This window comes from Macaca mulatta, chromosome 14 (genome assembly GCF_049350105.2).
Source record: "Macaca mulatta isolate MMU2019108-1 chromosome 14, T2T-MMU8v2.0, whole genome shotgun sequence".
Classification (NCBI taxonomy): domain Eukaryota; kingdom Metazoa; phylum Chordata; class Mammalia; order Primates; family Cercopithecidae; genus Macaca; species Macaca mulatta.
The window spans coordinates 131,235,377-131,252,479 of record NC_133419.1 but is presented as its reverse complement, the minus strand read 5'-3'; positions in this window follow the sequence as shown (position 1 = coordinate 131,252,479).

The window sequence follows — 17,103 nt, the reverse complement described above, 5'->3', positions numbered from 1 at the left end:
AGCACCACTATTTCTGAAGCATGGCACACACTAAATAAACATGGAGCCACCTGGATGGGATCTGTTCTTTCAAAGGTCTTCTACAAACCTTAACTGAGTTGATGCTGAGAATTTTGAGATAGGTTATGGAGAGGCATGGTATTTCTATTTTATAGGCAAGTAAACATATCCAGAAAGGTTAAGTTACTTACAAAAAGTATTGGACAAATGCTCTTTGAGTTTTCTTCCTTTGAAAGAATGAATATAGATAAACATGTTAAGTATTTTTAATGAAATGTTTACTGATAATACTGCAGGTACTTAGGGACTTCCCTACATGCTCACAATCTCAGTCTCATTCATAATTATCCCCAATAACCTTTTTCTGACACACACAGTGAATACTCCCCCAGTAGCTTAATATGATATTCTTTTGTAGCTTCTCATAAATCCCCACTACCAGAATACAATCAACAATGCCTAACAGATCAACCATCCTCCCTGAGAGGGTCGTTCTTTCTGAAGAAAGAGGGTGTATTGCTATTGCTGCTGTAACAAATTAGCCCAAATGTAATTTTAACAATAAAAATGTATTATCTCTCAGCATTCTGTAAATTAGAAGTCTAACACAGGTCTCACTGGAGATGCTCTGAGAAAAAATGTTTCCTTACTTCTCCAGCTTCTAAAGACAGCTCACATTCCTTGGTTTGTGACCCTTTCCTCCATCGTCAAAGCCAGAAGCGTTGATGTCTCAGACACACTTTTTTAGTCACACCTCTCTTTGCCGACAGTTAGAAGAGATCCTCCATTTTTAAGGATTCATGTGATTACATTGAGCCCACCTGGATAATTCAGGATAATTTTTCCAGCGTAAGGTCCTCAACCTGAATCACGTCTCCAAAGTTTCTTTTGCAGTGTATGGTCATATATTCACAGGTCCCAGAGGCATGGACATCTTTGGAGAGCCATTACTTCACCTACCATGGAATATGGAAGAGTGGCAGAGATGCTCTTGGTCTAATAGATAAATGATAGATAACATTGCTCTTATTGTATCAGGTCATGCTAAGCTTGTATAGTGCATTCCAGTTTTCAATGTACCCCACCAATTCAACCCAGGTTCTGGAAGACAAACCCTAATGCAGTAAACTGTTGTATTTTGTATAATATTACATTTTATAATATGTAATGTACATTACGTAATACATTTGTTATATGTAATGAGTTAACTTGTCTCCTATACATTTAGAATGGCATTGGTTATATCCTGCCTGAGGGAAAATTGAGAAAAGGGTCACATAAATCATTTTTGGCAGGCCTTAATTATCTTGTGAAACTCCAGTTGAAAAAGAAGACATCCTTTATTGTACTTGTGCAAAAAAAGCAAGTTGATACAGAGGCCTGGGATCACTGTCTTAAAAAAGATAACTGATTGCATCAAACAAAAGTAGTGGCAATGCATTGTAGGTCTTATGATATAAATAAAGTAAATGTATGACAAAAAATCATGCAAAATGCTGGGGGAGTGAAAGTATTTAAGATTCTTTTCCTATCTATAAAGTGCTGTAATATTAAGGTAGACCATGGTATATAGTAAACCACAGAGCAATCATTTAATAATAACACAAAGAGGTACAGATAATACATTGAAAAATGGAGATAAAGTGGAATCCTAAAAAATACTCAATCCAAAGGATATGGAAGGTGGCAGGGGATGGTAGGAAATGAGTAACACATGAGTCAAACTGAAAAGAAACAACAAAGTGAGTGATTTAAACTTGACTATGACAATATTTACTTTACATGTAAAGGGCCTAAACCATGAGTCAGCAAGCTATATCCAATGGGCCAAATACAGCTCATCATCATTTTTTATAAAGTTCCATTTTATTGAAACACAGCCACGCCCATTCACTCTTGTGCTATCTGTGCTGCTTTCATGCTGTAATAGCAGACTTGTATGATTTCAACAGAGACTATATAATCCCAAAGCCCAACATTTTTTCTATCTGGCCTTTTACAGAAAACGTTTGTTGACCCTTTGTCTAAACACTCCAATTTAAAAGCCAGAGATTCTCAAATTGGACTTCAAGTAACAACTAAATATGATCTTCAAGAAACCCACTTTAAATAGAAACTCATGGTTAAGTTAAAAGTGAAAGGATAGAAACAGGCATGCCATGCACATACTAATTGAAAGGAAGCTGCAATGCGTAAGATAGTATCAGATGATGCAGACTTCAGAACAAGTCTTGTTACCAGAGATAAAGAGGAATATTTCCTAAGGATAAAATGGTTAATTTATTTTAAAATTTTAACTTATCTTCATCTAATAGCAGATTCAAAATATATGAAGCAAACAAAGGGCTGAAATGAGAAATAGACAAATCCACAATTAAAATGAGAGCTCTAAACACTCCTCAATCAGTAACTGATAGATAAGATAGGCAGAAGATTAGAGTAAGCATAAAGAAGTCTTCAACAGTACTATCAACAACTTGAAATGATTGATATTAATAGAATATTCCACTCAACAATTGCAGAATACACACATTCTAATGTTAACAAAATATTCACCCACATTAGTCCAATGAGCACAGTTAACAGTAGCAGATATCCATGGTTCAGAAGGGTTCATGGGGTTTACAGACACAATGCCTGTGATTTCCTTTTCTCTTCTAAGGATTCTTTGTGCTTTCTGTTGTACATCACCAGAGGGAACCGGGACACTAGCTGATGAGCCACTGTCTGTGATAATTTCTCTACAAGTGGCTCTTTTCAGTTGGGAAAATGCCCCGTGGATTTTATGAGAATTCATGGCACATACATGTAAAACATCAATAGTAATTACTACAATTTTGCATTTAGAAATAGGAGTGATAAAAGTGGTGCAAGACGATGACCAAGCAGCCCCACTCAGATGGGTACAGCACCATCCAAAGTAAGCAGCAAACAGGAGAGTCTCTCCTTCTCTCCTCCTCTCCTTCTGCCTCCCTGCCACCAGAGAATGACAAATAGTCATACTATGATTGTTTGACCTACTTGGCTGCCTGTGCAACCAGCTACAGAAACTTCTCAGTTTCAGGAGACAGGTAAGTCTTGCAGTTTGGCATTCTCAGCAGGAATGTTCAGGGATTCCCAGGGCCCACGGCAGACTCCCTCTTCCAATATAGAGTAATAAAATAACTGGGTATAGATTTAAGAACAGATGGACAAATAGAACAAAAGAACAAAGCATTGAACTTAGAGAAAGATCATGTATACATGAAAATTTAATTCACAATAAATGTAGAAGTATAACACCAAAAATCAAAGGTGAAAAGAGAGGTTGTTTTGCTTATGGCATTAGGAAGAGAATAAAATTGGATTCTTAACTAAAATCACATATAAAAGTAAAATCTAGATAGACTAATGAAAGATGAAATAGAAAATCAGTAGAAGAAAATGTCAGAGTACATGTTTGCAATGCAGAGGCAAGAAATAACTTTTTAAAAATTTGAAAAGCATACATCCAAAGGCAAAACTGTCTTAAAAATGATTACTTCCTCTATTAAAAATGAAGTATTTTTGTTTAATAAAGGAAGAGTGGGTAAAGAGAGATAATGAACTATAAGAAAATATCAACAATATCCTAAACTGGCAATATGCAAACATGTAAGGATTAAGTCAACAAGAGACAGATAACCCAAAAGAAAAAAATGGGCAAAAATATGAATAGGCAAGAAAACCAAGAGCTAATATGCAAATCAAGAGATGCTCAAATTCACTAGTCATCACAGGAGCAAACGAAAACAATAATAAAATAGTATCTTATCCCTGTTAATTTAGTTAGAATGTAAAACTAAGCAATCTCAACTATTGGTAGAGTGCAGGGATAGGAGAACCCACATACCCTCCTGCTAGGAGAAGAACAGTGTAGATATTCTCAAGACCAATCTGTCAGCACATAGTCAAGTCAAGCTTACATATATTTTACAATCCAGCAATTACACTCACAGGTGTGTAAACCAAAGAAATTCTCCCACAGGTCCACAAGTGACATACATAGCCATGTCTATTGCAGCCTTGTTTATGGTGATAGGGATTTAGCACAATCTGAGTGTCCATCACTAACTGGAAAAGTAGATAAACCAATTTTGGTGGAAACACGTGGAGTTTGATGAAGCATTTAGAACGAATGAACTAGATGTTCACAGAGCACCATGACTGGCACTTCAGTGCTAAGTAAATGAAACAAAATGAGATCCACAACTTACCATTATTTCCACAGATTAAAAACACAGGCACACAAAACAAAACATACTTTTTTAAAATGAAGCATAAATGAACGATACACATCAAATACATTAGAATGGCTGCCAACGAAGAATGAATAAAAAAATGAAATTCGGGATTGGGGACATATGCAAATAAGTTCATAAGTGAATGAATGAATAAGAATAGTTCTTTCTCTTTTGAAATAATTCAAGAGGAGCGGCCTCAAATGGAGGCAAAAACATAAGGAAAAGCACATAGGCAGGAAAGCACAAGTCTACAAAAACAAAGACAAATATACAATTTCAAGGGAACAACAGAGTGTTTCAAGAGGAGTAGCAGAAGACAAGACAGAAAGGTAAGTTGGCCAGCTGACTCTTGTGTCTTTTATTTCTTTTACCTAAAAAGTAAGATATAAGCTTTACTGATATTTAATACATGGATCAATCCTGGAACTCTGGCTTGTAATTGGGATCCATATGCAAGAAAATAAAGAAAAAGAGCCTGGTTCTCTAAGCATCTCTGCCCTAAGTCTCTTCTGTCTCCCTGCAGCTAACATGTATGGGCACTTCCTGTGGTTCCGTGATGTCATTTCCTTTTGTAGCTATTAGTTCCCGGCAGTGTCTGTACTTTACTCCACCCAGGCTGCCTGATAACAGATGTGATTTCCAGCTGTGTCTATACACCAACCATAGTGGGTTCATTAATAACAATTATTAAGTGCTTTATGTTACAAATTGAGCCTGTAGCAATAGAGAAAACATCCAATCATTTGTTTTATGGCCTCTTGTCAGAGCTAACTATAAATTCCCATTATCTCTACATTATCAGCACTGCAAAATAGATCTGAGCATGAGTCATAAATAAAACCCCCAAACAGCTCAATCATTCTGGAAAGAACAGAGCATAAATTAACACTTGACGATGTAATGTTATATGTGAACTTAAATAATAGCTCAGGCCTTCCTGTCAGCTAATTATGCAAATTATTATTTTTAAGACTTACATTTGCAGTTGCATGGCTGATGCACTCATTTAGACACACAATTAGAGCTCAATAAATATGCAGTCCATACATCGCCCTCCCACAACCCAAGAGTTCCTACTAATGATGTATGAAGAACAGTGAAAATGAGAAAAAAGTTCCAATCGAAAGAATGTCTCAAAGGACTATAGGGAATAGGAAAAAAATCACATTTTCTCTGAATACTACATTTCACAGGATAAATTGTTAAATTTGGGATGATGACTAGAACAGGAGTGGCAAACTGTATGCATTATAGGCTCCTGAGTGGAAGTCCATATGGATTCTCAGTCTATTGTAGAAATATTGATTTAGTTACCTCTCTGTGTAGGGACCAAACTGTCTTAAATGATGAAGACAGTTAGAATAAAAAGATAAATTGAAAAGAAGAATTTAATTTTTAAGAGAAAAATAGCCAGTAAACACATAAAAATTGTCAAAACACTAATAACAAAAGACATGTAAATTAAAGTCATGAGATAACACTTTTCATGTTTTAAAAATTAATCCCCAGTTAACTGGGGAGGAGGCAATGACATGGGAAATAGAAAACTCAGTCATTTCCTGGAAGAAGTATAAAGGAGTTCAAACCTTCAAGGCCATTTGGCAATAACTGCCAATATTACCAATGACCATAAAAGTATCCATTACTTTTGATCAGTAATCCTAATTCTGGAAAATTTATCAGTTACAGACTTAGTACAGGAATGTTGATGATAATGAATTCGTAATAGCAAAAAAAGAGGTAGCAGATAATAATATTCACTAGGGGAATGGAGAAGAGCTACAATAAAGTCTAAGAGGAAATGTTTGGGTAACTCATGGTATACCCAACCAAAGAAATACCATGCTGCTGCCAAAAAAATTATTTTGTGAGAAGTATTTAACAGGAAAGAGCTCACGGATCACTTTAAATAGATTGTAAAATGGTTTTTATAGTACAATTCCAATCGCTAATCATATTAAGTTTTTACACACACATATTTATGCACCCATATATAAGACTGGAAAAATACAGTAAATACTAAAATTTTTTCCTATATGATAGAATGATGAATATTTTCTATCATCCTAATAATTTTCTATATTTTCTAAAATTTCTTTCAGTGGGAGAGAGAAATCATTTACAAAACAATTGACCTAGTATGAATTCCTATTCATATTTTTTCAAAGCCTTCCATAGCCTGTATCCAATGGACCAGTCCAACTTTGTCTTCTCTAAAGTTCAAAATAAGACGTTGGTCAAATCCACTGCTTTTCCTTGCCCCCGAGTCCTGCCCTGCTTCTTTCCAAATCAGCCTTTGCTCAGGTTTTGCTTCCTCTGTGTGCTCCAAACTGGTTAAACAGCATTAAAGTCAGAATCTTAAGGAACTCAGCCTCTGCCTGGAGCCACATAAGAACAGGAATATGCCAGCTCTCAGAAGTAATTACCTTTCCCTGAAAAAAGTAATAAATAAAAAATAAAAATAAGCAGTCTTTTCCTTAAACCTCTTAAAGGAGATCCACTCATGGCTTCCAGCCCCACTGCTCCACACCGGCTGCCCCTGCTCCACGTTTCCCTGAGGCTCCAGCAACCCAAGCTCTCTCCAGCAAGCCTGCAGCTTTTCTCACCTCCCTCTAACCTCCCCTGCTTCCTGCTCTTGCTTTAGCCTCTTTGGCTATGTTCCCTCCCCTTTTCACATCACATCTTTTGTCTCTGACCAGTCTCCAGATGAACAAAGTCAGAACTATGAGAGGGTTCTCCACATCTGTAAAGAAGAAAAAATAATAAACTCTCCAGCCAATACCATAAGGTGTGAGGTTTAAACCTTTTAACACTGTTTAAACATTGCACATCTTGTAACTATGGCACCCCTTTTTCCACATTCACTCAACAAGTATTACTAATAAATGACCAGTACTCTGCTAGCCCTTTTTGACCCACAACTATGGGAATTATACTTGATTATTCCTTCTCTCTCCTTTCCTTAGCCCAATATATCACTACATTCTACTTTATCTTGAAAATATAGCTCAAGTTAGCTACAGCTCTTTTGATCCATTAGCACCAAGCTAAGCCAAGCAGCCACCTCTCACTGAGACCCCTGAAGTAACTCCTGACTTGTTTCCCCAATCCACTCTTGCTCCCTCCATCTTATTACTAATACAGAAGCCAATCATTTTCTTTAAAAAGCCCATCAAAGGTAATTCATTCCAAGACCCCAAATCTCCAGTGGTTTCTGTAACAGACATGACGGGTGTCGGTATTTGGTTAGCACACAGATAATGAAGCTGTTCAAAATGGCATGAGAGTACAGAAGAGAAACAAGAGCCCATGAAAGGGATGCTTACCTGCCAGAGAACTCTGCAAGTCTGTGCTGTTGGAAGAGACAGAGAAGTCTATAGAAAGCCCTCTCTTATTCACAGAGCTGCATTTTTCTTCTTAGGTGTGTGAAGTACAGAAGACACTTATCAAAGCAATGCATTGGACACAGCAAAATTGACAAATGACTTACTTAACAAAAGATATTTGAATGCATGTTAAGTTATTTTTCCCACGGGAGATTGCCCTGGTAAAGTCTATAAACCACTTATGCCCTGTGCATGAACTAAGCACCTCAACAGCTTCTTACTACAGCTAAAATAAAATCCCCAATCCTTACCATTGGCCTTCAGGGCTCTGCGAGACGCAGCCCCTCCTTCTCTCTCCAGTCAATCTCTCCATAGTTTATTATATTGACTTTCTATTTCTTGACTGTTTCAGATGTTTCTACACTTGTGTGATGCCATTCCTTCTGCCCCACTCTTCACCTGAATAATTTCCAGGGGGGCTCAGCCATGTTGAAGTATGTATGTCAAACTGATGTAAGGGTTTGACAGAAATGTATTTGCATGAATCGTTGAAGAGCCTCCTGAGAGAATACTCCTATTACAGTGGAAAGAATACAGGTGCTGAGATGAGCTCAACCCATTAACACTATTTATTGAAATAAAAAAGTGAGTCTGAGGATAGCATGGGTTTATCACTAGCAGTTGTCTCATTCCAAGCCCTCAGACTGGAAGACTGTGATTTAAAGATTATTGTATAAAATTAGTAATTGTTTTTATCTTCTGGGAAAACTGGTTCACTATATAAAGAAAACTAAATGGGAGGCCTACTGTGTTAAATACTGAGTCACTTATCCAGTATTCATTCCTTCCTCTTCTTTATCGACTGAACTTTGATTTTATGTGGGGTGTGCATTGTCAGTCTAATCATTCACTTTCCCACCCTCCCTGGAAACTCAGCATGCCCATGCAACAGACGTATTTATGGCTAATGACACATATGTAGAACATTTCTAGGAAAAATTATACATTCTTGGGAAAAGCTTCCTCCCCATTCCCATACCTTCCTCTTTTGAATGAGGACGTGATGTCTGGAGCTCCAGCAGCCATCTGCTCCCCATACAGTGACAGGCATGAAGGGACGGTCAAGAGTCACAGAGATGCTGGTCAGACACCATGAAGCCACTGAACAACTCCATAAGATATTCATTTCCAATTTTACATGACCTTCTCCCAAGCACTTATGAGCAAATCAAATGTGTTCACGATGTCTAGATAGCTGCTCTGTTCTTATCTTCAAGGAACAACTATTGTTTCTATGACTTCATGCTGCAGCAAAGCTAAGAAGCCCTTGAAGTTCCAAAGGTACCCGGTGGTTTATGGTGGGATAAAGAACAAACTTTTTCCTTATTATTCCACATATTGAGTGTAAATTCACATGTTGGTTATGAAATGGTAAACGAAATATTGATTTCACTTACTCATTTCCAAGTAAGCAGCAATGACCTGAAAGGCGGTGTCCTATTGAGAACAAAGTTCCTGAATGCTGGGTGCTGAGACACTGGCAGAAGCACATCAGCAGAAGGAGGCTTTCCTTTACCCTATCAGCCCATGACAGGGCAACTGGCAGGAATACCAGTACCCTAAATAATAGGGCAGCTCTAACTGCCTATTCACTGCCCTATTCACTGAAACTCAGGAGCTGCTCTATCCAATATGGCTCTTTAGATTTAAGTGAGTTAAGTAAAATTTAACATTCACTTTCTCGGTCATGCTAGCCACATGTGACTAGTGGACAGCAGAGATGTGGAAAAGTCCATCATTGCAGGACGGCCCTGTGCCCTAGGGCCTGAGGCACAGGCTGTCTGAGCAGACACTCCTCAGTACGTCACTTATGTAAATGGTTTGGTGGCCACTGGAAAGTAAGCTCCATGAGGAAAGAGATTGTTATAAAAATTATACCCTGTTCTATTTCTAATACCTCATCAATAAATAATTGTTTAGTGAATTCAGAATTCTCAATTCAGTTAGCTATAACATGAAGTATGTTTTATTCTCAAAATTACTTGTACTTTTTTTTGGCCGTGAACACTCAATCTGCTTATAGAACATATTTTATTTTCTTCCCATTGCATTTCTATTTAAATTTAAGTCCAGTTCAATGATTTCTATAATTTCATCCACTTATTAAAATCTCCATTTCATTCAAGAAAATATCCCGTCAAGTGTAAATATTGTTTTTAAGTCCCATGCACAGTTTCAAGTTAGGACACCTCTTGCCTTCTCTCTCTCCTTCTCCTTCCTTCTCTTTATCACTGGTTATCCCACCCTCACCTTCCCACCTGAGTCCCTTCTTCAGAAAGTGCCTTGTTCTGTCTTGTTCAGGAAAGAAGACAGAAGCAGGACGAGAAACAAGAGTAAAATTAAGTGACTGGCATTCCCCTTAAGGTGGGCAGTTGCTTTCTCAACACTTTCTCCTTGATGTCTTACAGAGATCTCAAACCTAATGTGTTCAAAACTGAATTCTCGCCATTTCTCCAAGCTGAACCTCCTGTTATCCTCTCTCTGTTACTTAAGCCAGAGCCCTAAGAGTCATGCTTGGCACCTCCCCATCCCTGCTCCCTAAATCTTGGTCTGCCTCTCATGCTGTCTGTGTTCTTTGTTGTTAAGGTGGTCTTATTTTACACTATTGGGGGTGGGGTGCAGAGCTTAACCTCCATCTTGGTTTCCCTTCATCTTGGAGGAGATTCTTCAGCCGCCTCCCCAATTTCGCCCAAAAGAACATCATATGTTGTTAACCCCCATTATCAGTACACACTCCAACCCCTTTCTATTCAGATAAGCAGCCATCACTTCCGTTCTCCACACGGGCAATCCTATGGCTCCGACCCCTTCACTAGTCTCTGTATTCCATCATATAGGGCCACAGGAATTATTAGGATCCTGTTCGCCACAGGAATTATTAGGATCCTTTTCCACTCTGCAAGCACCACAGGGCCATCCTTCCTATAGTCCCTTCAAGCCCAGCTGTCATGATCTATTTCTGCATAATTCCTGTCTTCAGAAATCTTCAGATGAAGTGGCTAAAGGTCCCTGCGCTCAGTTATGCTCCCTAGCTTTCAAAGGATCTGGGTTCAGTATAGCTACCATTCAACCCCACACAATATGTATGTGCTATACCTGTGGGCACAGAAACATCCTCTCCCCTAACTCTTTTTTTTTTCTTTCTTCCTTGCCTGTATCTGTGGTTCAGAAAAGGCCATCAAATCCCTCTGGCCTCTAGAATGTAGACTTGGAGTTTCTTATCAAGAAATAGCATTCTTTAATCTCTCAGCCCTCAATAAAGTATTATCTTTATTTTCAATATAACACATTCTTCTCTACAATCTCTGCTTTGTTTGTCAACCAGGGTGGAAGGGAATATCTCAGCTAGCACTTTGAACCTTAATAGGACTCATACTAGAGAAAAAATGTGTTTTCTCCCACCCCAACACAGTCCACCACACATTCTTAGGACCTGAAGGGCTCCGAATACTAAGCTTGACACCATGAGAACAGCAGAAGCTCCTGCAAGATGACACAGCAGTTATCTGAACCTCATGAACACACTCGATTCTCCCCTAAGTATGGGGGAGCTAATAGAATTGGAGAGAGTATCTGATGGACTTTGTTAGTGTCTTGATGGTCTGCTCCTTCCCTGGGAAATGAGGTTTCTCATTTCACAGTCAAGAGATGGTTGCTACAAACTCAGATGTCATGAGCACACTCATGGGAGGAAGCAGGAAAAGAGTTCATTGACTGAATCCACTCCTTTTCCCAGAACTCCCTGACGTCTCACAAGTCAGAATTCTGTCTTTCTCAAGGACAATCCAAGCTTCCAGGGAGGACGCAGAAGCAAGCACTTAGCCTGACAGTGACACCCCAAACAACGTCAAAGTTCAATCAGCAAGGAAAAAGGGGGAAGTAGATACTTGGTAAGCAACTAAATGGATCTAAGACCAGTCAGGGATCCAGTGTTTTCCTTTGCATAGTGAACTAGTCTTTCACAGACCATGACCTACACACCCATCTTTCTATCTGGTCTGTCAAGCAACCTTGATCTCGTTCTAAATGCTCATATACATTAATTTTCTTGCATTTTCTATTCTTCTACATTGGTCTATTGTTTTGTTCCTCAATTAGTATCATACTACTTTCAATATCTTATTTTACGGTTTTAGTAATATCTACTAAATGTAATTTTCCTTTTCAAAAGTGCCTTGGAGACTTGTGATTAAATTTTAGAATCCCTTTGATGAGTTTGTAAAAAAAAAAAAACAAACTAGAATTTACATTATCTGTAACTTGTATATTATTTAGAGGAGAATTAATATATTTAGAATGCTAAACTTTTCCTTTATATGATGTATCTTTCTATTTAATAGGTCTTCTCCTTTATGTCCTTTAACACAATTTTTAATTTTCCCTTTATTTGGTTAATTCCTATACATTGCTTTGGTTGAGATAGCCTGATGTAGTAGTTCCAGGCACAGATTGTGAAAGTGAATTGCCTAGGTTCAAATCTTAGCTCTACCATCACCTATTATTGTAAATTACTTAATCTCTCTCTGTCTCAGTTTCTTTGACTGTAAAATGTAACTAATGATGTCATCTATCTCATAATATTCTAATAATATGCTAAGCATAAAAATGTATGTAGAACTCCTAGTTCCTGATAACCGACAAGCATTCCATCTATTTTGGCTGTTAGGATCTTTGATGATCCTATGAATGCCATCTCTTTCTCTGTTGTATTCTCTAGTTGGTTATTACCATTGATGTCTGTAAATTGATCTTATAACTTCTAAATTTTTGTTGATTCTCTCTGACATTCTTCATGCCTAATCATATCATCCACAAATGATGATAGCTTTTTCTTCTTTTCTTACAACATTCATACTCATTTTTCTTTTATCTGTTTTATTGTGCTGAATAAGACCCCTAGAACTATGTGGAACTTAGGGGTGTTCCCTCAGTTGTTAACATGGGTAGAACTAGTGGTAACTAAATTGCTGATTTCTTTCTCTTCAGATTTGTTAGTAACCAGTTTGTGCATTTTGAAGTCGTAAGTTATAGTATTATGTGCATAGATGTTCATAATCACTAGCTTCTTGTTTCTGTCCCTTATGTTTGGTGGGAATTTTTTTACTAGAGTATATTTTGCCACATATTACAATTACTAGCCTTGTTTCCATGTGGTACATTTTCACGTTTATATTATTTTTATTGCTGTACTTCTATTTTAAACTATTTGTTTGAATTATATTTTATAAAGAAAACAACATATTGCCAAATATTATTTTGTTATATAGTAGTCTAAGAATCTATGATGTTTATTGTAACCCTTTACTTTTATTGTAAACACTATAATATTAGAACTTATTTCTGCCATCTTATTTCACATTTTCTATTTGTCATATTATCTTTTTTTTTCTTTTTTCTACTTTTCTGTCTTCCATCAGATAAATTTCCTTCTACTGGTTAAAGTTACACACTTAGTATTTTTCTTTTGATGATTTCTTCTGTTATTAAGACCGGTATTTGTATTTACTTTTCTTAAAAACTTGTGAAGTGCATCAACAAGACTTTAAAGTGCATCAACATATCTTCTCTTCAAAAAATGAGAAAGGTGAATTCCTATGTAAGCTCATGTCCCATTTGTCTGTCTCCAGTGTCCTCTTCCCATTCCCAGTTCAATCCATAATCTCCACGGATGCCATTAACTATTCAAGATCTAGATTTGTGTATGGATCATCTTTTCTTTTCTTTTCTTTTTTTTTTTTTTTTTTGCATGTCATGTCTTTTTTTTGTTGTTGAAAAACAGATATTTTAAATAACATAATGTGGAGTATGGAAATAAGATTCTTTCCTGCTCAGGATTTGTTATTTATGCTTACTATAGTTGTTTTTGTTTAGGGTTTTCATTTTTTTAACTGATTCTTTAAAGTCAGTTGTGCATGGCAACTGCAGTCTATGCTTGGTTGGCTTAGTGGTAAGCTAATGATTGAACAGAGATTTCCTTAAATGCCTGGAACCAATACATTTTCCAGTCTTTGCCAAGTGTGGTATAGGCCCTAAAATTAAGGCTCAACATTATATGAGCCTTGACACCTAGGGAGAAATAGGAGGACCTCAAATCGCCTAACTTCAAGTTCCCCTCCCTATTATGTTCCTATAAATAAGTCCCCTAGCCAAACAGTCTTCCTCATTATGGGGCCATGTATAGTACCTGCTTGTCACTGAGTAGCTGGATTCGGATTCCTACCAGCCTACAGAATTATTCAAGAAGCCAGTCATATTCTGAGGGTCACTATGCCCTCATTACTACAAAGTCTGCTCCCACAGTCCCTGCTTGTTCACTCTGATACCAGTCGTAACCCTTGTAAAGCCCTGTGTGATATGTAATGTTCCTCTCTCTCAGGCTGTGAGTCAATGTGACTAATAAGCTACCATTAACCTCGTCTGTCCACCGTCTGGTGCTGTGTGTTCTGCCAGTCACACGACTCTAAGGTCTGAATTCCTCCATTGCTAATAAAATGAAGATGAAGCAATCAACGCATTGATGGGCTCTATGTGCAAGCTGGGGCACACCTTCAACACCCAGCCAGACAGCTTACAGCTCTGCCTTAGCCTTCATTTCCTGCTTACTCAAAGGTTCAAGATCAGTCAAAGGTGAGAGCTAAGGGATTTCTCCAGTCTTTCCCGAATGTGCACACAGCCCTGTGTATGATATATTTAAGATTACTTAAATATGTGACAGGATTTCCAAGCTCTTATGGAATCTCATGCCTTAGCTTTTCCTATTAAGCTTTCTCATTAGTTTATCATTTATCACAACTGCTATACATGCCCTCAGACAGCCATTATTTTAAGCCATCTGACAAACACCCCTTTGGGAAAGGCTTTTAACACTGGGAAAGTTCAAATGAGGTCAGATAAGGACAAGTCTTACAAGTAGCATCTTCCAAGGAACTACTGGACAATCAAATAGTGATTCTTCTTTGAGTATGAGTGTTTGAAAGAGCTCCAGCTCTATTCTGCTCCATCTGGTGCTGAAAATACAGGCTGTTATTTTTCAAGACTGCCTCTGAATGAGGGAGCTAGGGATAAGACTAGGGTAAGTTAGAATACTACAGTAAGTTAGAAAGCTCACTATTTTTACTGAGATTCAAAAAGTTGATTCTGATCATTTTTCCAGCTTTTTCATCACTTTTATGAAGAGATAAGCTTTTATTATTCCTTACTTCACCATTTTCACTGATATCATTCTGGCTTTTCTTAATAACTGCTTATTTCTGCTTTATGTTTCTCATATCTTTCTTTATATCTTTGAAAACATTTCGTATGCTTATTTTAAATTCTTGTTTGATCTACTTCATTAATTATTCCTCTGGAATAAGTATCATACTGTGCATCTTTCTTATTAATCCTTGTGCATTTTATATATATATAGAACTAGAACGTGAGTCCCCAGTCCCCAATATATACTCATATTCCCTTGACACTATTAGTATCCTTGGGTATTCAGAACAAGATACCAGACTTGAAGATGTAATCTTGCACAGGAATGAGTGAAGTCACCAGGGAGACAGTGTGTAGAGTGATATAAGAAGAGGATTATAATAGAGCTTAGAGGAATTATAATATTTAAAGGTTAGGAAAAAGCAAAGGAATCAGCAAAGAAAACTACGAGCCAGAAGGGTGTGCCCTATGGGACTCTTTTGCCTCACTCTGGTCCCAGTCCTTCCAGGGAGAAATGAAATACTAAAAACAAAAACAACACCCCGTGTTTTCCAGTCTCTCAGATTCTGCATGCAGTTTAGACTCAGCCAATTGGATACACCTGATTGACACTTAGAAGACGGATGTGAGCAGAGGCCGTCTTCCTGCTGCCGTTCGTGCTGGCAGGTAAAGTGCTGAAAATGTGAGGATCAAGAAGCAAGAGTGGCCTGATGTGTCATTCTCATGTCCAGTCCCCAGCTTCATGGGTGTCAAGAGGCATTTGTGGCAAGTGCAGTCGCTTTCTGATCCCTGGATTGCAGCTCGAACTTGATGATTCCAACCCTTGACTCTATTTCTGCAGCAAGTCCAATCATATTGGAGGACCTAATTTTTCATATTAAGTCCCTTTCCACTTAAGATACCCTGAGTGGTTTGTTTTGTGCACTGAAGCCTGACAACAACCATGGCTAAAGTATGGCACTGGAATTTTGTTTATTGCTTTGCTCTAATAGACACATCAAATCCCATACCTAGATAGAGTCTAGCCTTTCCCATCTGGACCTCACTCTGTTGCCATGAGCCAAGACAGTCATGGAGAGAGGGGCCAGGTGGTACCCACACTCAGGCAGCGAAAGCTGGCATATGCTTAGCTTTTCATTTAAGGTGGATCTGAGGAAAGATGCCATCCTATTGTGCTCAGTCAGATCACCCTGGAAACTGTTCTTTCTGCCCTCATCATCAGTGCTATATACGCTTTCCCAAAATACTGAGCCTTTGTTTTACTGCTCAGCCATATCTCTGATGCCTTTCAGGATCCGTTCTCAACTTTTCTTACTTGGAATCTACACTGTCCTTGACCCTGCCTGTCCCCATAACTCTACCTTTTAGGAGGACATAAATCCTCTTTTATTTACGGCTTCTATAACACTAACCCTGCACATCCCAGTCTTTATTCTGGCAACCTTCATGTTGAGGCAGTATTACTTCCTCCTCTTATTTTTATTTGGGGAGGAAAACTACCAGGAATTTATAATAAGTAGAGATGTTTCAGGTAGAACTTTGGCCTTCTCTCAGAAGGGTATATTTTGCCCTGCAAGACAGCTTAATCACAACCTTAATGATGTCTCCCCACTGCTTAACGTGGTGCTTCTGTTGTCTCCAGAGCCAGGAGCTGTGTGGACATGTAGATACCCAAGGGCTTCTATACGTTTGAGTTGTCAGGATCAGCTTTTGGAAAGCTGTTAATTTCCTGAGGTAATTTGACTGCGATTAAGTTAAGCTGCCACCAGGTGGACATTGGAGCCTTAGTTAAGCCATTTTAATCTCTGCAGCCAGGCTCCCTATAGGCATGATAAAATAAAGAGAGACTGTAGCTTGATTTCTACTTAATTGTGTTTTTAAAAATAAACAAAAAAAGAAAAAAGGTAGTAGTTTAACATACTACTTAACCAGCATTAAAATAGAATAGCATAAAGGTATCTCATTCATGTGTTTAGCTAGTATTCATTGAGTGCCTACCATGTGAAAAAGATTGCTCTAGAATCAGGAAGGGGGCAGAAAACATAATAAGCCATTCCCTGACTTCCTAGAAAGCATGTCTTGGGGTGTAAAACAAGCAACAAACAAATAAAAATACATATTTATCCTATATAACTTCATATATATGTATATATAGACACACATACACAAAACACACACACCTATAATGATAAATAAAATATTTGTAAACCAACCATCCCCAAGCACCACCAGTCTATAAAGACAGTTAACTCATGATA